Genomic DNA, 24,771 nt, shown 5'->3' on the forward strand with positions numbered 1-24,771 from the left:
CTATCCTTGGTTATTCCCACACAGAAGAATCTAGAAATGTCCATAGCACCATTTCTCCCTTTCCCTTTCTCAGGGTTTGGTGATCAACTATGCTGTCTCCAAGCTGCTTAGGCAACGTGAAAGGTTCTTGTCCTTGCAAAATTCAAGAGTAATTAACACAGCAGAGGGGAGGAGAGCAATTTGGACTCCACCATTTGGAGCTCTGCCTTTTGTGACTACCTTGTAGTTGGAGGAAATGACCCTTCAGGCTCACCATAGCATTTTCCTTTGAATAAATGACAAACATTCATCATGTAATACATCCCTTGCAACATTTCAGCCTGTCATTACTGACCTTATTGGAAAGACCATTTGATTTAAGAGTTAAACCTTTCATGTCAACCTCTTTTAGCTTGGATACATACATTTAAAATAAAATTAATATGGTTTTAGCCTGCAGCCAAGTAGTAAATCCATGACTTCTCTGGGTTTAAGAATCAGCCATCTCCACTCCCCCTTAAAAAAGAAAAGCAATTGTGCTAAACTCAACTCCTGCTAAGTCCTGGATATATATTTGGATGCCTTCACTCATATTTGACCAATTGATGGAATGTTCTCTGAGGTGGTGGAAGAATTATTATCATATTTGAGGGTTCAAGGTTGGAGCAGCGAGTGTCTGTTATTCTCTCTGATAGCTGTACGTCAGACTCTGGACTAGAGGCTGAGGAAATGATTTAAGCCAGAAGGAAAGACAATGAATACTGTAATGACATGCGGCAGCATGTAAAGCTTAGGCAATGCTGCCGCTGTGAACCTCCACCTACTGCCTGTAGCCCTTTAGCACACACTTATTTAACCTGCAATGGGAAGAATTCGGATCCTAACCCCTGCCTTGCCCTGGAATGCTCATGTGTGTGTGGTACCCTAGCTTGGTCAATTTCAGGATGTACACATGCTGGCTTTCTTTGCTTCTATTCCTGCTTGCAGAACCATGGAGGCTGTAGCAGCCTTTGAGTTCCTGACAGCTTCTCAGTGAGGTTTCTGCTACTGGAGGGCAGTGGCTAACAAAGGTGTCTTCCTGAAAAAAGAACTTGGTCCCCATTTTAAAAAAAGGTTTTATTTTATTTTATTTTGACAAGGTTTCTCTGTGCAGCCCTGGCTGTCCTGGGCTGTCCTGGATCTCGCTTGGTAGACCAGGCTGGCCTTGAACTCACAGAGATCTGCCTGCCTCTGCCTCCTGAGTGCTGGGATTAAAGGCTTGCACCACTACTGGTCAGCTTTAAAAAAGTTTTATTCGAGATGGCTCTGGGGATAAAAACGCTTGTTGCCAATCCTGACCTCCTGAGTTTGATTCCTAGAACCCACATAGTGGAAGGAGAAAAATGATTTCTGACAGTTGTCTTCTGACTTCCACACACGTGCTGTGGCGTGAATGTGCCTGACGCATACAGCCCCACCCAAATAAATAAGAAACGTAAACTGAAAAAAATATTTGAGGCAAGGTCTCATGTAGCCCAGTCTAGCTTCAAACTTGCTATGTAATTGTGATGACCTTGAACTTCTGGACATCCTGCTTCTACCTCTTAAATCTTGCTGGAATTCTACCATACCTGGTTTATGCTGTACTGGAGACTGTATCCAGGGCTTTGCCAGTCCTCTACCAACGAGTTACATAGTCAGACCTTCATTCTTTATTGAATAGAGAAAGTCCCTATTCTTGTATTATGATTTGGCAGGTCCACTGCAGGTTCTGGACATGCAACAGTGGGCAAGACAGACTTGGTCCCTGGTCTCATGGTCGTTCCATCCAATAGGGACATTGGTAACTACCAGAAAGCTGTTAGTAACTTCACAGATGTGGAGAGAGAGATGCACAGGACCTTGAAGGAATATATACTAGGAGATTTTACTTTGTCTTGGGTTCTGGGAGGTCCTATGGAGAAGGTGACATTTATGCCAAGGCCTGTACTGTTTGGGTCTCATGGGCAGCCTGGGATATAGGCTGTAAAGCAGGCAGGTTTTCACTCATAACACCTTGGATAGTGCGTACAAGGTGCTATTGTTAGAACATGGGAGCTGCTGTTCTAGTCAGCTCATCTTCCCATCACTGTGGTAGAGTCATCCCGCCCTTGCCAATATTTAAAAAAAAATCCTCTTTCTAAACACTGATATATTGTACTTCTGCTTTCCATGGGGCATAGTGATCTTGGCCATTTCAATTTACATAGGGAGTGATCATTCCAACTCCTCAGAATTTATTCAATTCTAGGGCTCCCTCAAGGTAGCCACTCAGATGGGGATTCCATTCTAGATGGAGAGAGTATATAGACCCGAGAGATCCCACTATTCAATAGGTTATGGGAAGAATAAAAGACTCATATAAATTCAAAAAACTTTGAGGAGGATCCTGTGGAGAGCCCTGGGCATTCTTTGGGGTCACAATTGTGCCCGTGGACTGACTGGATCTGAAAGATATAGTGGGTGATGGGTATGCCTGGAGTCCCAAGCATGCTGAACTCATTTGGGTCTCAGATATGGAGGCTATGTTGCCCATTGCCAAGAGGCTTTGGGGGAACAGTGCCTACAGTACAGAATGTCCCAGCTTTGCCAAGCTAACCAGGAGGCATTTTTCTGAGGCTGTACTAGTGTCTCTTTTCCAGCTCAGAACTCTTCTGAGTTGTGCATATTCTACCAACTGAGGAATCTTCCTAAGGACTCCCTTCAAAGGGCTGTTGTGTCTGTGGCCTCCTCCACATTCACTGGTCCGGGCTTCTGTTTTGACTCAGTTCTCTCTGTGGTGGACTCCAAGGCAATGATTCTTTCTCATCTATCCAATCACACTCTTATCCTGACTCTGAACCCAACCCACTCTGGACCAATGCCTCACTCTGAGCCTGCAGCCCTGTCTTGAACATGGAGTCTTCGTTTTGAAAGCACAAGACAGACTCGTGAAGGAGGAGATGAGATGTGAAGGGATGCCATTGCTGGCTATAAGGCATAAACCTGTGTGAAAACCTAGGCTGGAATTAGAGTGGTAACAGGGGAGTTGGGAGAGGAGGGAGGGGAGAAAGCTGGGCCTCCTGAGGTGCAGCTGTGGAGGGAATGAGCTTCAAGCAGGTGCTGAGGCCCTTGGAGGACCCATCAGGAGCTGAAAGGAATGAGCCCCGCTTCTCTGGTTCCTTCCAGGACTGGGCAGAGAATGGAGCCCAGTGTTCAAGATTGTGCCCTTCCTGGAGGACATGCCTGGAGGGATCAGTTCTTGCTCGTTCCCTATCTCATGGCCCCCTCAGCATTTGCCTTTGTTACTCTTTCTATTTGCTTCCACATCCCATCTACCATTCTGTTGTTCGGTTTCTCCCAAACAACTGGGACCCACTCACACACTCCTTGGGCTTCTCGCAGGTTGGTGAAGGCAGGCCTCCGTGTCTCCTCCCACTGCCCCTGAGAAACCCCTGAAAGTCTTCATCTCTTCACTTTGCAGCCTCTCTGCTGTCACTGCATCGGGCATCGCAGAGCATCTTCTCCATTCCATAAAGTTATTCTTAAAGATTTCTATTTGGGGTGTGTGTGTGTGTGTGTGTGTGTGTGTGTGTGTGTGTGTGAATCAGAGGACAACCTGCTAGCATTGCTTATCTCTTTCCACCCTGTGAGTCCTGGAGATCAGACTCAGGTTGCAAGTTTGGTGGCAAGCACCTTTATCCACTGAGCCATCTCAGTGGCCAGTTCTAGAATTGTCCCAGGAGATGTGATCATACATTCACTTAGGTCATCAGGAAGTATGATTTTCATATTTATAACTAAATTTAGTACTTATTTCAGACTCTTATTGTTCTAAGTGAGAGGTACTTTTTGGTCTTGGGGACCTTGTCTCTCTCCCCCTGTGGTAGTACAGATTCTAGGAGTCTTCTGTTATGCTAAGGTCTTGGGGTGGGAGGACTTGGTACCATCTCTATCATTGTTCCCGAGATGTCCTTCTCCTCATTTGACTTTTGATCCATGAAGGACAAATAATACTCGAAGTCTTGTAGTAAAAACGAGCAACGAGGCCACTCCCTCCCCCTCCTTCACTCCTTCTCTTCTCAGAACCATCCCTTTCCATTTTTAAAAAGCTGTTTCCCCAGGCTCATAAATAATACGTGCACACAGCTCTCTCTTGACTTCTTTGCTTAAGACATTCTCTGTTTAACTCTTAGGGTGGAAGATGAGAATTTTTTTCCTTTTGTTCAACCATTTCCATTCTTACATCTTTCCAATCCAGTGTGTCACATGCTTTGGTCAATATTTGTGTTTCATAATTGTCCTACTCTTGGTCACTTTTGAATGCATTATGATTTTTTTTTTCGGGATCAGCTCCCCTAGAATGATACTCATTGTGACATTTTGACATTACTAGCTTTTCTGTTTCTTGTGTTTCTGGCTAAGTCTCCTCCTATCTGGCATACAGTCTGTGGTACAGATTTCCATGTAGCCAGATATTTCTTTGCACTACTCTAGATATCTTTCTGGGACCTTCGGTGCTCCTCTCCAACTGTCCTGGTGCTTAACCTGCTGAGTGGCCTGCCTCAGAGATGCTCCTTATTTCTCTTGTGTGTTGGAACCTCCGCCTTCTCAGTCTCTTAGTTCCATGTTTTTCTTTTGACCAAGTTGTTCCTGTTGGTGGAAGATGGCATCTGGCAGCCTCTTAAAACAGGGATGCACACAGGTAAGTTTCTTGAGTCTATGAGTGTGTGACAGCATCTTTTTTTTTTCTTTTCCCCTAGAGTCATATTTGATTGATAATTTGGCCAGTGAAAAACTTTTAGGCTGAGAATAATTTTCAGTCAGAATTTTAATTTGTTGCTTCATTCTGTTTTAGCTTCCAGTGTTGCTCATGAGAAGCCTTGTGTGTGTGTGTGTGTGTGTGTGTGTGTGTGTGTGTGCAAATGCAGGTGGGCCCCAGGGCCTACTACCATCTCAGCGCTAGGATTATAAACAGGCAGCTTTTGTCTTGGGGATCACAGTCAAGTCTTTGTGTTTATTGAATGATCTATCTCCTCAGCTTGAGAGCTTCTGCACTTCTTGATACAACTAATGTTAAAAGAGTGAGGGAGGAAGGAGAAGAGAGGGAGAAAGGAGAAGGAGAAGAAAAAGGGGAAGGTAGAGAGCACCAGCTAGATAAAACCGTGGCTTTTATAGCCTGGTTTCAGGGGGAACTTATCATTGATTCTTCTGTATTCTGTGGGTCACGCAGCCTGACCATGGTGCCATGAGGAAACAAGGAAAATGTGAAATCACTGGGGTTCCTCTCAGGGGCTGTTCGTCAGCTTGTCAAAGGTATGCATTCTTTATTTTCTGGCTCTGGGGACTGAACCCAGGCCCTTGAGCATGCTTGGCAAGTGCTCCCTCATTGAGCTACACCTCTAGTCCCACCTTCTTGCTCTTACCACAACCTTTCACTATTCTCACTTTCAGAGCTTCAGCTGTCAGGCTACATGTCGTCGTCTCTGCTCTGTTTGCTTCCCTGAGGCTCCGAGTTCATTGTCTTCTCATGATGACCATCTCTGGACGCCCTGCTGTGACCTTGCTCAACCATGGACCTTCTCATTCTACTCTTCCGTTTCTGTATGTGATGGTTTGATTTGAAAGCTAGCCTCGTTCATTTGGAGTTTTTGTTTTTGCATGTTATTTCGGGTTGGTTTATGAGGCAGGAAGGGGGTGGAAGGAATTAGATGGTAACCATCTTGAACCAGATGTCCTTCTGGGAAATGTCTGGCTAGTCCAAATTTTGTCTTCTTTGTTTACCTTCTTTAATTTTTTTAAACATGTAGTTCTTTCATGTGTATGTATATGTGCACATGCGTTGTGCATGCACACACACAGACACAGACATAGACACACACACAAAAAACCACACACACACACACACACACACACACACACACACACACACGAAAGCACATATGATGTGTGTATGGGTGTGTGTGTCACTGCAGGTGTGTAGAAGTTGTGGAGTTGGTTTTCTCTTTCTACTTTGTGAGTATCAAGGATTGAACTCATCACCAGGATTGAGCCATAAGCACCTTCAACCTCTGACCTGTCTCCTGGCCCTTTTATGTATCTTCTGTGCCCTGAATCCATCCACAGTTGGGATGTTCATCTACCAGAATGCTTCTCCCCCTTCCTCCTGACTTGGTTGTCAGGTCCTTCCTGATGCTTCCAGAGTCCTGGTTCAGAGCCATCTTTCTGCTGTGTCAAGGTGGTGCTTCATGGAGACATTGTGGTCAGCAAATGAGTCATATTTGGCAGCATCAAAAGATACTATTGGGCTGAGAAGTGACTCCATGGAAAATGTGCTTCCTGTATAGGTTTGGGGACTCAGCTCAGATCTCTAAAACCCATATGAAAGACAGGCAGGTGTGGAGGCCTGCCTGGAATCCCAACACTCAGGAGGTAGAGACTGGGGACTCTCAAGGCAATCTGGCTAGCTGGAAAATACAAGTTGGGAAACTCTGTATTCTGGAAGAGATCATGACACAGCAAAAAAAAAAAAAAAAAAAAAAAAAAAGCTGGAGTGATTGAGGGAGACATCTGTTGTCAACCTCTGACCTCCATACATATGTGCCCACACATGCACATACACCATAGTCATGAAAAAATAAAAATTTCTCCATACTGGATGGCTCAAATAGTACACATCTTTATCTATCTATCTATCTATCTATCTATCTATCTATCTCTCTCTCTCTCTCTCTCTCTCTCTCTCTCTCTCTCTCTCTATCTCTCTATCTCTCTATCTCTCTATCTCTCTATCTCTCTATCTCTCTGTCTATCCATCCATCCACCTATCCATGCATCTATCTCTCCACAGTTCTGGAGGCTGGAAGTGTGAGAGCAGGGTCCTGGGAGGGTTGGTGTTTACTGTGATCTGTTCCTTGGCTCACTGATGGCCATCTTCTTTCCATGCTCTTGTGATCTTTCTTCTATACATAGCCATCCATGATGTCTATCTGAGCATCCACATTTCTTCTTAAAAGGACACTAGCAAAATTCCCAAAGGACTCATTTTAACTTAACACATCATAAAGGTCCTATATCCAAGTGTAATCACGCTTAAGTCTTGGCAGTCAGGACTTCAGTGTATGAATTACAGAGGGACATAATTTAGCCCATAAATAATAGTGTTTCCTCATTTAGTGTTGGTGAGGAACTTTAAAATATTGAGAAATTTGTGGTTTAGGGAACAGTCTTCTGAAAATAATATAAAAAGCTCACAGCCGTGAAGAGGTACAGACTTATACTAAGGACCATAGACTATCCATTACTATTCAGGGATGTCATGGAAATCAAAAGTGTATGATGGGACTCAGTCACTGTCTCTGTCTCAATTTTTCTCCATCTTTTCAACCTCTTTCTGCTTAGCTGTGTTTGGTTTCATTCCTTTTCAAGCTGACTGGCTTTTTTTTTTATGATCATCAAAGCAAAAGATGAAGGCCTAAGCCCATGGGGATGCAGAGCTGTTACGGAAGGGCAGGGTCTTCTAGTATCCGTATCTTACCTGTCCTTTTGTGTGGTGGTCAATCAAGTGTGACTATGAGAAAAGCCACAGCAGAGGATTAGAAAAGTTAACTTCATCCTACAAATAGGATGCACTGCCCACTATGCAGGGCCACATGAGAAAACAACAGAGTGGTTAGGTAGCGGGAGAGGCAGGGAGGATGGGAGTGCCTCAGCCATGCCTTTATTGGCATTTCCACAGACAAGGCAAGGCCCAGCAAAGCAGGCAGGTGACAAGTCTAGGGCTTGGCTAGTTTGAATAATTATTAAATGTTCTAAGGTATGGGGTGGCACCTGTTTATCTGGTACATGGCCCTGGGATGTCTAAGGCAGATGAATGTTGCCTTTGGGGTCTATGGACCAGGTAGACTAGGTACAGCTCTGGACTGGTAAGTCCATTGTCAGATATGTGCTTAGGGTTGAACATTTTGCTGTCTCTAAGAACTGACTATCTCTGGGAGAAACAACTGCTGTGGGGTGTTCTGTATGCTGTGAATGTGTCACTCTGATTGGTTGATAAATAAAACGCTGATTGGCCAGTAGCCAGGCAGGAAGTATAGGCAGAATAAACAGACAAGGAGAATTCTTGGAAAAAAAGCAGAATGGAGAGAGAGATGCCAGTCTACCAGCCGGGGGCAGCATGTAATGGCACACAGGTAAAGCCACAGAACATGTGACAACATATAGATTAACAGAAATGGGCTGAGTTTAAATGTAGGAGCTTGTCAGTGGTAGGCCTGAGCTAATGGCTGAGCAGTTTTAATTAATATAAGCCTGTGTATGTTTGCTTGGGTCTGAGTGGCTGCAGACTGGATGGAACACAGAAAAACTCCAGCTACAAACAACCCCTACCTAGCCAGAAAGTTGTTTCAAGATGTTGCCATACACAGCAAATGAAAATCACAAGGAACACAGGGTTCAGTCAGAGACCCAGAGTCCCTGGAGATGTCCATAATGTTGCAGGATTCAACATCTCTGAATTGTGTCAGTGGCTTTACCAGTGAGTTAGGCTATTTCCTTTTGAGTTTAACATCACACACTAGAGCTTGAAGTTCTCGGGGCAGAAACGCAGGAGGGGGAGAGGGGAGGATGAGCTTGAAGTGGGGACAGTAAAGGCAATATGGAGCCCATGAGCCTGCACTGGAACTCAGGATAGACTAGAACCCGTTTTTATCCTCATGGCCTCCAACCTTGGTGATATGAGCATCTCGTAGGAGAAGCAGGGCCCTGCATTGTAGACCTAGATAGATGCTGGCCAAGAGTAGGAGGATGTGACAGAGGATCCAGGGAAAGGTGAGGGCAGTTGCAGATCCAAAAGCTGTCCCTGTGCCAGGTGACAATCTGCTGAGATAAAAATAAAATAATACAATATTCTGGGATCTTGGGACATTCAAGAGCTCCTGATGTAGAGAACAATACAATTGGTGATAACCTCAGCCTTCCAGGTGTGAAAACACAGTATGATAGTTTCTTCCCTCATTCCAAAAATCATTCATAAGAATCTCTCGTGGAGTTTACTTGGATTAGAAGCACGTGGGGAATGAAACTTTATGAAATCACATTCAGCCTAGATGAGCTGACACACCATAGAGCTGACATACCACTCTTGTTCAGCTGGAGCTCTGGCTGCAAGGAACTTCTAAGAGTGCATGTGGGTGTATGTGTGCATATGTGTACATACGCACACTTGTACCACAGCAGTGGTTGTGGAGAGAATGTGTGGACAGTGAGAACTGGAGAGATGGGAAGGGGAATCACAGGGAGCAGGGAGCTATTCTTAGGACTGAAATGTGGAGACTCTCATTCTTACTTCACCTTCCCTGAGAACCACTGTGAGACCCTCCAACCCTCCCACCAGGTGCACAGAGCAGTGGATGCCAACATTCTTTTCTTTTCTTTTTTTTTTTTAATTTTAAAACCTAAAAATTTCTCTCAAGGACTGGAGTGTTGTTATTCTAGAATCCAGAGCTCAGCCAGAGGTACTTAGAATTTAAGGTCTTACATGGATACTCACCAATACCTGGCTCTGTTTCAATGGCAAGGACAAGAACCTGCATTTTCAAATAGATTTTAATGGTGCAGAATCCAGCTGTAGCAATTGCATTATGGCTGGTGTATTTGGATATAGTTGGCTTAGACACATAATTTTGAAATGAGGAGGGAGGGTGAATAAAGGGAAAGGAAGACTGAATGTCTTAGTAGTAGGTCACAATCACTTTACATGTCAAATGATGCTTTATGGTGGGATAATTGTGGACTTGTTAAGAGTTCTTGCCTTTGGATGTATCCTGGATGCTGGGATATTCAAGAGCTCCTGACATACAGATGTTCTTTTTGCTCAGTAAGGACCTTCAGTATCCAACCACTCCACCATTTTCTGAGAACTGATGATGTCCCAGGCTCTATTACATATGAAATCTGGGAATATGGTTCTTGACCTTGGGACTCTAGATAGGCTATTGAGGTGATGAGTGAACAGAACAGAATGGGTGGGGAAGACGATCTAAGTCATGGCATGATACAAAGCACCTGGGTGGATACACCCGTCTAGTGGTTTTTGTCACAGGGAGTACAGCACAAATGCTAGCCTTCCTCCTAACCTCCTGCCACTTTCAGACTATTTCTTATTCATCCTCACGAGGTTCCAGTCATCTGGTGATGACAAGTACAATAGTCTATAAATGGAAGGTGCTGATTTGGCTGGGTCTGGAAGGCTGTTTATTTCTTCTTGTTCAACTGCAGAAGATGAGGGAGAGACTAAAAAAAAGGGCATTGGAGGCAGCATGTCTCCGTCAGGGTTACTATTGCTGTGATGAAACACCATGACCAAAAGCAAGTCGGAGAGGAAAGGGTTTATTTGGCTTATACTTCCACATCATAGTTCCTCATTGAAGGATGTCAGGACAGGAACTCAAAGGGGGTAGGAACCTGAAGGCTGGAACTGATGCAGAGGCTATGTGGGAACGTTGCTTTCTGGCTTGCTCATCATAGCTTGCTCAACATGCTTTCTTATAGAACCCAGAACCAGTGGCCCAGGGGTGGTCCCACCCACAATGGACTGGGCCCTTCAACATCAATCACTAATTAAAAAAAAAAAAAGCCCTACAGGCCCAATCTTATGGGGGCATTTTCTCAATTGACACTTTCTCCTCTCAGATCACTGACTATAGCTTGTTCAAGTTGACATAAAGCTAGCCAACATGCAGAGCGAGGGGGAGCTTGAATATAAATCTTTTACATGTTAGGCACCTGGGCTTGGCTGCCAGTGTGTCTGTGTCCACTGAGATTATCCACCCAGTCTAGCTCTGTGCCCTGCTGCCCATCCCCTTTGAGAATCTACCTTTCTTAGCTTTCTCAGTCTGTTTGGTGGAGCAGAGTCTCTTAATGGCTCTGTTTATAGCAACTCCTGTCCTTAAAGGCAATACAGAAAGACATCAATGAACTTCAGAGATCCGTTTAGCATTGAGACTGATTTAAAGTGGGAAAGGTACAGAGCTAGATGTCTGTGTGCAAATGGGATTCTTCCCTACAATTGTGTTTACACACATGTCTCATGGCCAGATTTTGCTCCACAGAAGGATTTTATTTTTGTTGGCATTCCCTGAGGAAGTATAGCTGACATGAACGTTGCAGATTCACCCATGACTTTACCAAACCAGAGCTTCAAAAGCAAATCAGGGGCTGAGGTACATGAAGCTTGGTTGGTAGAGTTCTTGCCTGCCATGCAGGAAGTTCTCTTGGGTTTGATCCTCAGCACCACATAAACTAGGAGTGGTGGCACATGCCTATAATTCCAGCATCCAGGAGGTTGAAGCAGGAGAATCAGAAATTCAAGGTCATCCTCAGCTATATAGTGGCCAGAGACCCTGTCTATAAACCCTTGCAAACAACAACAACAACAACAACAACAACAACAACAACAACAGGGATACATTTTTATGCTTTTGAACATGAAGCCTCTGATTGACTTACAGGGACATCTCCAATAGAGCCAGAGATGGGCCTTGGCATTGGATTCTGCAGAACCAAACCAATTTGCCTCAAAAAAAGTTATCTCAATTTATTTTTCTTTGTATCTGTGAGTTAAACAAGATTAAATCCTCATCAGCCATTCACTCCACACTTGTCAAATATGTACACTTAGACTTGGCTGAACATCAAATCTCAAGTCCAAGGTGGGCATTAGCTGCTCTGATTTATAGGAAACTTTCAGAGCTGCTTCTAGTATCATCCTTTCCTGCTGGTAAGAGGTATCCTTTAATCCTCAAAATGTAGAACTCAGACCCTCACATGGGTGGACAGGGCACAGCTTTCAAACATGCAGAACATGGCCAAAGACACTTGACTGAGCAACACAGGGTGCTATAAAAGGAATGAATAAATTCAAAGTATCTAAAACTAACGGCCACTCACAGGGTTCTCGGATTTTATTTTTGATGATCATTTTTGACTCCCATTGCAATTTTGAGACATCATAGAATGCATGTTTGGTGTCTTCTTGCCACCACGGAGAAGATTTTTTTTTTTTAACTAAGAATCATTTTCATGGTGGCCCAGCTCCAGCGATAAACAAAGTTCTTTCCTCAGCATCACCCGGGGCCTGAGATGTCAGAGTAGATGAGTGTTTAAGAGAGGAAATGAGACTTCATCAGGTCCCCTGTGGCCTCCAGAGCTCTGTCAGATGGTCTTATTGAATGGAAATAAAAATGCTTCTATTTTGTTGGCACAAGAATTTTGGCTAAGACCAGCAGGACCATTCTGCTGAGGCTGATGGCAAAGAGGAGCACATGGGATAAGTATGTGTACCAAGCTGGCTTACCATGCCTGGAGCTAGTTCTCTGTATTCATAACCTGTGACTGCCCTTAAGGGACAGATTAAAATTCAAAGCATGCAGATCCTTGGCTGTTTGATTTCAGACACAAAATTGGAAACGGGCTGATAAACATACACAGCACGAATCTCACTCTCATCCCCTCTGTGTTCTGTTACGCTGGGCTCGGCAGTCAAGTGGAACTCAGCCAACTGGGGCTTAGATCACCCCCCCCTGCCTGCCCTGGGTAGGAGTCCCACTATCCGAGGGAAGACTCCCCTAAACTATTCACTTTATGTGTGTGTGTGAGTGTGTGTGTGTGTGTGTGTGTGTGTGTGTGTTTGGTAGATGGCATCCAGAGGGGCCCTGATGGGAGGAAGATGATATTCACTTGGCTCCTTTCCCCTAGAGCCTGGGGTGGGAAAGGCTCACCTTTTCAAGAGGACATCCAAGGATGTCACAATGTCCACAAGACCTAGGTTATGGTGATAGCTCTGGGACCTGATAACCCCGACCCTCATAATTCTAGGGTGTGGCAGAAGTCTTTCATTGTTCAGATTCTTTTTCTTGCCTGCCTTCTAAGTCTTAGATTTGGGGTATTAAGTTTTTTTCATAATTATTGAAAGCTCAGACAACAGGGCTTGTGTGATTTGCCTTGAAGAGTTGTCTTGGACATCACAATTAGAAATACACTTGAAAGTCACCAATTAGACATTCTCATGTACACTCTGGGCTACCTGAACCCTTATAACCATCCCCTGCCGACCTTAGCACAACTGATGCCATGCTAGAGGCACCAAGACACCATTCTGACCTAAATGCCCACCATGCAGACCCCAACACTTGCCAACATGAGACCAAATACCTAATCCATCATAGTCCATAGTCTCCGTACTGCCTGGTTTTGCGTGTTAACTCGACACAAGCTAGAGTCATCAGAAAGAAGGAGCCTCAGTCGAGGAACTGCCTCCATGAGATCCAGCTGTAAGGCATTTTCTCATTTAGTGATTAGTGGGGGAGGGCCCAGCTCATGGTGGGTGGTGCCGCCATCCCTGGGCTGGTACTCTTGGATTCTATAAGAAAGCAGGATGAGCAAGCATGAGAAACAAGTCAGTAAGCAGCTCCTTTTCATGCCTCTGCATCAGCTCCTGCCTCCAGGATCCCGCCCTGTTTGAGTTCCCATCCTGACTTCCTTCAGTGATGAACAGCAATGCTGAAGTGTAAGCCAAATAAACCCTTTCCTCCCAGCTTGCTTTTTGGCCATGGTGTTTTGTTGCAGCAGTAGAAACCCCAGCTAAGACAGTCTCTAAATGTACTCACCTTGCTTTTAGGCTTCTGTAGCGTTGCTCATTGCTAACTCTTCTTGCTAATTGAAGCATGTCAACCAGGATATAGTTTTTGTGCATAGAAGCCAAGAACGGTAAGGCTTGTGGCTACATGATTTGGGCAAGTTTCCCCGTGTAGCCCATGGGTCATGAAATAAAGACTTTCTATTGGCTTTAGGAGTCTGTGTGCTCTCTGAAGGTGTTGCCTTGCCACACCCTTAGAGGAAATGAACATGTTTTGCCCCTAATGGCACAGCATCTGGTAACATTAGATTCTGGACCGGTCTGGTATCTTTTACCATATGAAGCTTCTAGCTATAGGACAAGCGATGGGAATTAGTGAGGTGAATGTGATACCTTCTATACTTTCCAAACCAGCCAAAAGTGGAAATTCATGATTTATCAGTTCATGGAATTCTCATTCTTAGTGATCCAGCAGTTTGCTATTAATGATTGTTGGATATTGTAAGTCCTGATAATTACTTTTGAATATTAGTAGAGTTCTGGGTCCTTTTAGAAATAGGTGATTGGAAATACACACTGAGTGACTGCCCACAACAAATTGCCTTTTTGAATATTGCTCTTTTCCCCAGGTGTGGACCTAAGAGCCTAGGTCTATGCTGTGAGAGCTCAGCCCTTAAAACCAAACACAGCTGATTGAAGCAGACTGGACACTTAGCCCTGGAGGATCTGTGTTGTGTTGAGTGAATCCATTCTCTCTACTGATAAATTAAATAAAAATATAGAGAGACCAGCTGGCTGGGTTGGGGTTGGACAAGGGACAATCATGAAATTTGAGGCCAGAATTGGTGCAAAGGGTAGCCAGCCATGTTGGCAAGCAGAAGCTTGCCCAGAAGCTGCTTTTCAAGAGAAAGAACAGAGAGATATAGAGGTGAGGGAGACATGGATGACAGGGAGGGAGGGAGGGAGGGAGGGAGGAAGAGAGAGAGAGAGAGAGAGAGAGAGAGAGAGAGAGAGAGAATCATAAGAGTATACTCCGTCTATGACTGGCTTTCTACCCTTGAATGCTTTGTTGCTTTGTGTGCAATGATTCTAACTATCCTAAGAGGGTTTCTTTTTCTTGCCAACATTCCTGAACACGAATAATGGCCCATGAAGACTGGAGGTGACTCATCACAGAGTTAAGAACAGGTCCAAGTGAGATGATGTGTAGAGCTAGGTTCAAATGAATCTTCCCTGAAGCCCAAGTATGGCACAGAAATAGTTCCTCCAGGTATAAATGTCCTGGAAGTCTGAGGAACAAAGGATAGAAAATCAACAGCAGATATTACAGGCCAGACAGCATGCTAGCTGCTTTACATATGCATCTTACAGTCATTTGGTAGTTCTGGTAGGTTAGATGGTAATTCCACAAATCTATGTTCACATCTATGATGGTTAATTTCCATTGCCAGTTTTCCTGGATTTAGAATCACTAAGGAGACACACTTCTTGTGTGTGTATGTATGAGGGCATTTTCTAGAGAGGTTTTACTGAGTGGAGAGGATTTACCCTGAGGGATCCAAGCGGGGAGTTGAGGGTAGATCAAGTTATATGGTATACTTGTATTAACTTGCTAAAGAAATAAAAGAAAAAAGTATCCACCCTGAGTGTAGGTGACATCATACCATGGACCAGGATCCAAAACAGAATAAAAGGGGCAATGGAGGCAGCCAGCTGAGCATCGGTATTCATCTGGCTCTTATAGCCATGCTTCTCTGCCATGATGCGAGGAGCTGAAATAATCCCTTCTTCCCTAAGTTGCTTAAGTTAGATATTTTGCCACAGCGATGAGAAAAGTAATCAATATAAAATCCCAATCTCTAGGATCTCAGAATGTCCATCTTACATGACAAAGGAGACTTTGCAGATTTGATTGAAAGCTGATATCAAGATGGGATCTTTCCAGGATTAGTTGGTGGGCCAGGTGAAACCACAGGGGATCTTTTAGAAGAGCCAGATTCAGAGGAAAAGGTGACATGATAAAGCAGAAACTGGCACATGTGCTTTGAGAAAGGAAGCAGGGGTTATGAGGCAAGAAATAGGAGCATCTATGAAAAGCATCAGAAAGCACGGAAGTGGGCTCTCTGATTCTCCTCTCAGAACCTTCAGACGAAACATCCCTGATGACCTTAATTGCTCAGTGTGGCTGGATTCGGACTCTACTCCCGGGCTCCTGAATCATAAGAGAATAAATCCTGTTATCTAATATCAAGCCAGTAACTTGTAGTATTTGTTATAGTATTAAATGGAAAGTGATACAATGTTCTTTCATTTCCCATTTTTACAAAAGAGGAAGCTCAATGAGATTGAGTAACTTGTCCAAGATCACACAGGTAAGAGAGATGGACCAAAGATTTGGCCGAACACTGTCAGATTCAGAACCTCTGCTTTTTCCATCATCTGCTTCCCAAGCACACCTTTGAACACATCAAAGACTCTGTGTGAAACTAGTGGGTTATCTGGAGCCACAAGGCTAGGCAGGATGATCTTTCAATATCCTTCCTGTCAACAACTGTGTAGAAATGCCTATAGCCACCCCCCATCCCCAGGGCTGCAGCAGCTGGCCCTTCCCAGCTAGCGCTAGCTTCAGGATCACTTAGGTGCCTGCTTCTTTTAGGATGGAGAAGTGGGTCTGATTTATTGTGGAGCACTCCCCAATTTCATGCCAAAATGATTCAATTACAGTCACCCTCAGCACTCAAGAGAGGCTTCCCGCTGGCTCACAAAGATGAGGCCAGGCGTGGCCTGGAGCATGTAAGGAAATGTCACCTTATTATTTATTGGAGAGAGTGCAGCATTTCTCTCGATTTGGAGTAGGTTAGTTAATCATAATATATGGGAGAAGAGGGAGGGAAGTGGTTCCTGTGTCCAAAGCAAATTCAGGCTTTAATGAGGAAATAGGGTAATGTTTTGACTATATTTTCCCTGGCTGCCTGTGCCTCTCAGCTCAGGGTTACTCCTGCGCTGCTGAAGGAATACAAGTTGACTGACTTTCTACAAGCATCAGACTTCTGGTTTCTATGGAGTAAGCATGCACTTTGTGCCGGGCATTGTGCTAGACCACTTGCAAGTGACCCTGAGGCTGAGCAGGACAAGCAAACCTTGCTAGCTCGCCTCACAAATCTGTTTGCTAACAGGCCCAGATAAACGATAGGAACAAACAACTCGTGACCTAGGATTTAAAGCCAGGGTTTTCTGACCTTGGCGATTTTATTCCTTTTAGAAGTGGGACCAGCTTTATTCTTTCTTTTTCTTTTCCTTTTCAAGGTGTTGAGGATTAAACCCAGAGCCTTGTACATGGTTAGAAAGCCCTCTACCACTGAGCTCTGATTTCAGATCATGTTTTTAATTTAATTTTTGTTTTTTGAGATAAAGTCTTAATCTATAGCTCAGATTCACCTCAAACCTGTGATCCTCCTGCCTCTGCTTCTCCAGTGCTGGGATGACAAGTGCATCTCACCATACCTGATGATACCATGTAAGGCAGTTAATATTGATTGTCAACCTCACCCAAGAAACAAGACTCCCAGCATGTCTGTCTGGATTATCTAGGTTTATTGAAGTGGAAAGACCCATCCTGAATGCAAGTGGCCCTATCACCTGGCCAGGGTTCTTGGGCTGCATGAGAATGAGAACACTAACTCTAGCATTTATCTCTGTGTTCTAACTGTGGATGCAATTTAATCAGCAGCCTCAAGCTCCTGGAGTCATGATTTCCCCACCACAATGGAGTATACCCCCCAAATTATGAACTAAATTAAGTCCTTGCTTCCTTGACTTTCTTTTGCTGGTCATTTTATCACAACAGTGAGAAAAGTAAGTAATAGACCTTGTTTTTTATTTGAGTGTTTGATCATCATACATCCTTTTGGTATCAACCTCCTTATGTGTTCTTTGCCTACTCCTTATTTCTAGGTTCTCTCTTACACTGGGTGCTCATCCTACACAAAGCCAAGCATGTATCACCACATGATGCTATTATTGCCTGTCCCTCTATGCAGTGGTTTCTTGAGAGCAAAGGGTGCATGATGAGTGTCTAGCACTAAGTAAAACTCTCCATAATTGTTTATTGAATATTGTCATGAGAATGAACTTTAGGTACCATTTGGGGATAGCCCTGTAATTCACAAAGTATATCCAAATATCATTTAAAAATCTGCAAAACCTCAGGAAGTGAAGAGCCAGAGTTCAAGGTCATTTCTTCTCTGTTGTCATCATCCCTTCATCCACACCCCAAGAAACATCAAGAATGCTGTCTACTTCTAGGTATTGGGCGTTTGAGAGGGCAGTCCATGGTGTGTGGTGCGCACATCTGTGTGAGTCTCTGGGCATCTGTATGCCTGCTTGCTTTGTGCTGTTGAATATGGAGGGATGGAGGAGTCCCAAGCCATCGTATCTAACACGTATGTGTGCTGGTGTCACCTTGTCACTTCTATTCCCTTCACCCCAAATGATGGGCTTGGTGTTTTCAATTTCGCATATAAAGGTGAAACAGGGAAAAAAATCTAGAACGCATGAAGGATGATACAAATGACAGATTATGATGAGTTTATTGGGACAAACTATTGGTGTTCAGCAAAACTTTAAAACTTTACTACATGCAGGAAAATTCTGATTGGCTTCCTTAACACTGACCTTCACTGCACACAGTCATGGAAGGGATATACAACGTGGCTTTGTTTCTGGGTAGCATTTGAACTTTATTTTCAAAACTTCTCTATAATGGGTTCACCTATTCACTTACTCCTTTTCTTGCCCCACACTGATTCCCCTAGGTCCATTTGTGGGCAGGAAGATGAAGGGGACCAGGAACAATACCTTGTCCCAGGCTATGCGCGACATGTACCTGGGACAGTACACAGCTCATAGGATACTTTTGGTTAATATTTGAGAGAGGCTCATCTCTTTTTATTCCTCTCCCCTCCCCCCTTTTTTGAGACAAGGTTTCTTTGTGTAACAGCCTTGGATGTCTCAGAACTAGCTTTGTAGGACCAGGCTGGCCTTGAATACACAGAGATCCATCTGCCCCTGTCTCCTGAGTGCTGGATCAAAGGCATGTGATAATACCAACTGGCAGAGCTTCTCTTATTTATCGAATGGGAAGGGAGAAAGGTACAGGTGGGGATGTGGGAACTTATAACATATAAACCCCAGGAGGTAGATTCTGTCTGTATGGTTTGTCTACCACTCCTGACTCACCATGCCATCCGTATTTCATGCTCCATTGTAGGAGGCATGTAGGTCCTTGAACTTACAGATAAGCACTAGAAGAACCAGGAATGCTAAACACACAGGGTTGTCTCTTCAAAGGGTGAGGCGTATCAATTTGCCCAGAAGGCTATGAGTGGGCATGGTTAATAGCCTGGTGACCTTTGTGTTAACTGTGTGGCCAGGCCACACAGGAATTCTCCCCTAAACCCTTATCTTGAACTTGTTTGTCTTAGTCAATTTATAGCACTGTCCTCCCCTAGACTCTCATCTTGAGCCTTTTTCTCAGTCAATCTACAGAACCTTGTGGAAGATGTCATTTGTACTTTATAAAGAGTTTCAATGTAGTCATGTTCTAAGCTTTGTTGTGCACATGGAGTTGAGTTAATTACCACCAGGAATTTTTTTTCAGCAAATTGTGCTGTGCTTAAATATGCCTAAAATAACTACCCAGAGTCAGACTCTCAAAGTTTGAACTGACTTCAGTTACTGAGCCATGCTGAACCGAACTGCCTTCTTGTCTCTTGTAGATTGACACTTTGCTGGGCGTGTTGTTTTCAGACACTCCCACAACCCATATTTTTTATATCCCTCAAATAGAATCTTCATACTGCTCAAGGGTGTTCCAGGTAGCCTTATAACTCTCTGCTTTGCACCTTACCTCTCCCCTTTATCTTCCTTCCTGCCCCAAGGTCCTTGACTTGACTACAATTCCCCTTCCTGTGCATTAATCATGGCCATGGTCTTTCTCAAAGCCAGATGCCTGGATCTGAATCCCAGCCTCATTCACATATGACTTTATAGTCTAGCAAATTCCGTAGCTTCTCATCAGCTTCCTCATTTGTAAAATGAGGGCACGGGCTGTGTTTGTCAGAGGACCATTGAGAAGAGTATGTGGATTAATAGAGTCTTTAGAGCAGACTAAACACCTCTTTGCCACAGTTATGATTATGCACATGAGTGTGATCGTTCTGTCCTTGGGCTCTCGGGGGCTGTCAGGAAAAGGCAGGCAATCTCAGAGAGGACAGATCCTTGCAATGTCCGTGACATTTTCAGTAGTGTGGTAACTTCGGCTATTTCCAGAAAGTCTTAACCTCAGCCAACCAGGAAGATCACACTGAGGCCAGAGGGAGCAAATCATTTCTCTGCTGTTCTACCCAACTACCCATCAGTGTGCAATGTACATTTCCTGTTGGGAAGACCCTGTGTGACTGTCCTCCTTTCTCCTGTCCATCTAGGAGCCCCTTGGTCTTTCCAGGCTCTCTCTTCTCCCCCTCGAGTTACGGGTCCACCCTGAAGGACTTCACCACAAAACATTTTGGGCATTCCGTGTCTGCCTAGTCCTTGATATAAAACCTCCACGATACCCTAAACCTTACTTTGCTGTTACTGTCAGCCTCTTACAAGAGAACTTGGAAAGCTTCTGTCCTCAGTCCTGTCCTGCTTTTCCTAAGACCGTCACTCAGGAAAGGGTGGGTGTGGGAAGAGAAGGTAAGGACAGCACCTCCATCTTGTAGAGCCCAGGAAGATCAAGCTATTGGCAGTGAGGTGGCTGGTGTGATGTCAGTTGGAGCAAGCAAACAGCTTGGGATCCAGCTGCACCCTGACTGTGATTTCAGACCATGCAGCAGGAGCCTGACTCTGCTACTAAAAACCACCTGCTCTCATCAGTATGCAGACCCCGATGGAGAGAGGCACTAATTTACAACAAAGGTGCCACGTAGCAGACATGTGTCAATACGGGACTTTCAGCTTGGGTGAGGAAATAAATCTCTTTTTGGAATGAATGTCATGATTGACCGTGGAGCATATAAACTTGCTATGCAATTGATTCCGAAGCAGAGTGAGAATGTGACTAAGAGGTATGGGTTGCATACCTCACACTGTGCTCGCTGCCTTCTCTCTCTTCTCCTCCTCTGTTCTGCTTTAGATCTAACTCACATCTCTCATGCTGTGCTCAGGTTTCTTCCTGCACATTCTCATTACCATGGAAATGAATAGCAATGGGTCTGAGCCTTCAAAAGGTTGTGATAGTTGTTGTCTTGTGATCACTCTGTCCTCAGACACGTGTACCACCAATAACACTGAATTTCCATCCTGATCCCTCCCGTCTCCTCTTGGGATTAAATCTGTGAATATCAGTGAGGTATGGGAATTTAGGCCATGGGACTCTGCCTCTGGAAAGAGGGTATATACTGAGAAGAGAACACATCACTGAGTTTTAAGAGTCTGAGTACTGTGGCTTTGAGGCTTGGTCTGATGTATTTACGGGTTGGCCTCTGTCACCCAGAGCACAGCATTATATCAGCCAGTGTGCTGAAGGTGCCCTCAGTGGTTTATGGCTATGATAATGGAGTTGTTATGGGCCCTGGTGAGCTGGAATTTATCAAGACTCAGGTTCCTTTTTGAGTAGATGGTGCAAATAACAACAGGAATAGCAGTGATGATGATGATGATGAAATGGCCCATGCCTGCTTAACTTTTACTATGTGCCTGGCTCATCTGTTAACACTCACCATACATTATTTTGTTCTGTTTATTAGTCTTTTAAGGTGGATATCATTTTACCACAAACTAATGGCTGGGGAAATAGGCAGGTTGAAGTTAAATGGTGTCCTGGAGGCCACACATGTGGTAGGATTTGAGCTGGGAATTCAAATTTAGACAGTTAGAATCCAGAGTTCAAATGCTCCAAGCTCTCCCACAGCCACAGGAAGAGGAGGGTATCCTCATTTTGACATTGACGAAGCCTACATTTTGCTGTGTGTGCACATGAGTGTAAGCACCCATGCACACGGATGTCCAAGGGCAGCTGCTCTGAGTATTGAAACATTGGGGGTCATTCCGGTTGCTAGTCTGGATTCTGGGTCACCTTGGGCTTGGCCTGCCCAGTCCCTCTGTCCATTCTCTAACGTGGGTTTCTGGAGCTGTTTTGGAAGGGCAGGCCAAGGAGAAAAGACTCAAGGTCACTTCCAACCCTACAGCTCTTCCATCTTCCATTCCAGACGCCTTTCATCTCAGGCTCTCGGTCGGACTCTTCACATGCAGGCTGAATACATCCTTCCTTGGGGACCATGGTCCACATCACAGGGCAGCTTTAATGCCCACACCTCATTTAGACTATAGAGCGTACTGCGAGGGAAGAATGGGTTCAGATAGGGGAGGCAGGGAGCATGACTAACAAAAATAAGCCAAGGGACTAAGAGACTCAATGGTTCCCAAGTCAAGCCGTAGTCTAATCGGTGGATATTAATGCAGCGAAAAAAAGAGCGAGTCTTGCAACAGGGGAACAGACTAAATGAATTAAGGCAACTACTTATAACAGGCCATCATGGAACCACTAACTAATGATAAAGAAGGATATCTGGTGACATGAGAAGTTAGTTGCTATATATTACTTAGTATGACCACCAAGTATGCACCATCTGATGCCATTCTTATAAAAGTACATATACACATATGTGTAGTATTTATTTATGTTGTTCATGCACTATTATGTATGGAAAACAACTTGGATATTTATATTTCTAAATATTCAGTATGCTTATCCTAGGTTTGTGAATGGTTTAGATTTTTTTCTTTTTGAGCTGAGGACTGAACCCAGGGCCTTGCACTTGCTAAGCAAGCGCTGTACCACTGAGATAAATCCCCAACCCCTAGATTTTTTAAAAACTGCATTTACTTTTAAATTTTCAATAGTGAACCTGAATTTGGAATCAGATAAACATTCATTAAAGAAAATAAGAACAAATTATTAAAAAGGAGGCACTTAATACCAACTCCAGGAAAATAGAGAATCACAGAGAGAGAACAGAAAATAGCTATTTACTGCAATGTCCTGGCCATTAAGATTTGAATTTGGAGCCATGAGAATTCTAGGCCTTGTCATGTCTAGAGATGAATCATGATCTAGGCCTCACCTTGGCTTCCTGGCTTTAAGTCCATATTCACTGGGATTTTTAATTTGAGCTTTATATGTCTTGACATTGGGAATATTCTAGTTACGTAAAGAACAAGAGGCACCCCTATTTTGGAACAACCCATTCTTGGTGTAGGACTGGCCTCATGGTGCTGTGAGACAGCAGAAGGACAAGCAGGTAGATTTAGCACTGGACAGAGTGTAATTTGTTAAAGCATTTGCTTATGGAAGCCAAGTTCTGAGCAGCAGCTAGATCAGTGATTTGGGTAAGAAAGTAGGGGCATGCTTAATCCTTGATATTTGGTTGGCTCAAAGCTAGTATCAAAGAATTAGGCGCAAACTCAGAGTTGGGGACTTTGTACTATTCTGTTTCATTTATTTATGGTTTGTTGGGAAACTATGGAAGAAAACTAGCCAGGGTTGTTCCTGAGCCGTCATGGTGAACCTACACAACATGGAGGCCATCATGTCATGGAAAATCCATTCTGCTGAATGTGAGAAACAGTCACTTTGGCGGTCATGTATAGTGAGTTCCTTTTGAACATGGTGAATGGGAGCCTGTTCAAAAGTGACCTATCAATCAACTCTTGGGCCTGTGATTTTTAAGGGTAAGACCCCAGGGATGTGGTGACAAGGTTGAGGGACTCTCTGTATGGAGCTGGTCAGCTGACTTTTCCCTCAAGACATCTCTCCTTTGGAGACAGTGTGATATGCTGGAAGGGGTTTGAATTTGGAAGTCAGTAGGCCCTTCTTCAGATACTAGCTCTGTCATGTCTTAGCAAATGGACACTGAGCTGCTGACTTAACATTCCTGAAACTAGCCTTTCTCATCTGTAAAGTGGACACAATAAAACATCATGTCCTCTAGGGATCACATAAGATATAGGGCATGAGGTTCCTGCTTTGTGTGTGGAATAGCAATTCCCTCTTGTTTGTCCACAATGTCAAGGAAGGCAAGAATAACATAATCCAGGGAAACCACAGTCCTTGTTTATGGGGACACAGCAAAACTACTCTGGTCTTGTTCCTTGCTTTCTCCAATACGCCTTTGTGTCTATTTAGAGCAGGGGTTAATAAGCATAACCTAGGGGGAAATATGGCCCACTGCTCATATTTTTAAAATAAAGTTTTATTGGCAGACAGCCACATCCTTCCACTGATGTATTGCCCAGGGCAACAAAGCTGAGTAGTCGTGGAAGTCTGCATGGCTTATGAAGCCTAAAAAGTGGCTCCCTGGCCCTTTATAGAAAAAGCTTAGTGGTCCCTGGTGAAGAACATTAATTCCTACTCAGATGGGAGGAATTTCAGAGTTGGGGAATCATAGAGCCATAAAAGCAAAGAAACTACCAAGAGGTTAGAGAAGAAAAGATCTGTGAGGAAACGGCGCTTTTTAGGGAAAGGAGGGAAACTAAAAGAAGAATATAGACTTCCACAGACCCAGCAAGAGCCCCAAAAGACGAGCCAGCAAGTATTAGGAAATCAATAAATCTGATTCCTTTAATTTCTTTGTCTCTGTGGGGGATGCAAAGCCGTTTGCAGAGATTATGAGGAAATATGTGTTGAGTAGCTGGCAAAAGGCCAGGTCTCAAGATGGTCCTTCTGAAAGCTGGCTGGCGACAAGGCTTTCGTCCACTATTTGTCTTCCATGCCTCTGGGCTCTGACTTTAAGATCTGGAACTTGATGTTACTTGCAAATCTATCATTGTCTATGGCCAATTGGTCCCTAAGCCTTGCCTACTCCTACTCCTTAAATATACTGCCAGTCTGTCCCTTTCTTTTCGCCTCTGCTGCCTTAGTCCTAGTTCATACCTTAGTATCTTACTAGGATTACTATGATAACCCATGCTCATTGGTACATCCACCCATCCACTCATCTATCTGCCTACCTAACTATCTACCCATTTGCTCACCAGCCTACCCATCCTCCCCTCTATATAATCATCCACCCCTACATTCATCACCTACTTGAACTACATGTCTGACATGGGCCATG

This window comes from Peromyscus leucopus, chromosome 8b, assembly GCF_004664715.2.
Source record: "Peromyscus leucopus breed LL Stock chromosome 8b, UCI_PerLeu_2.1, whole genome shotgun sequence".
NCBI classification, from domain to species: Eukaryota; Metazoa; Chordata; class Mammalia; order Rodentia; family Cricetidae; genus Peromyscus; species Peromyscus leucopus.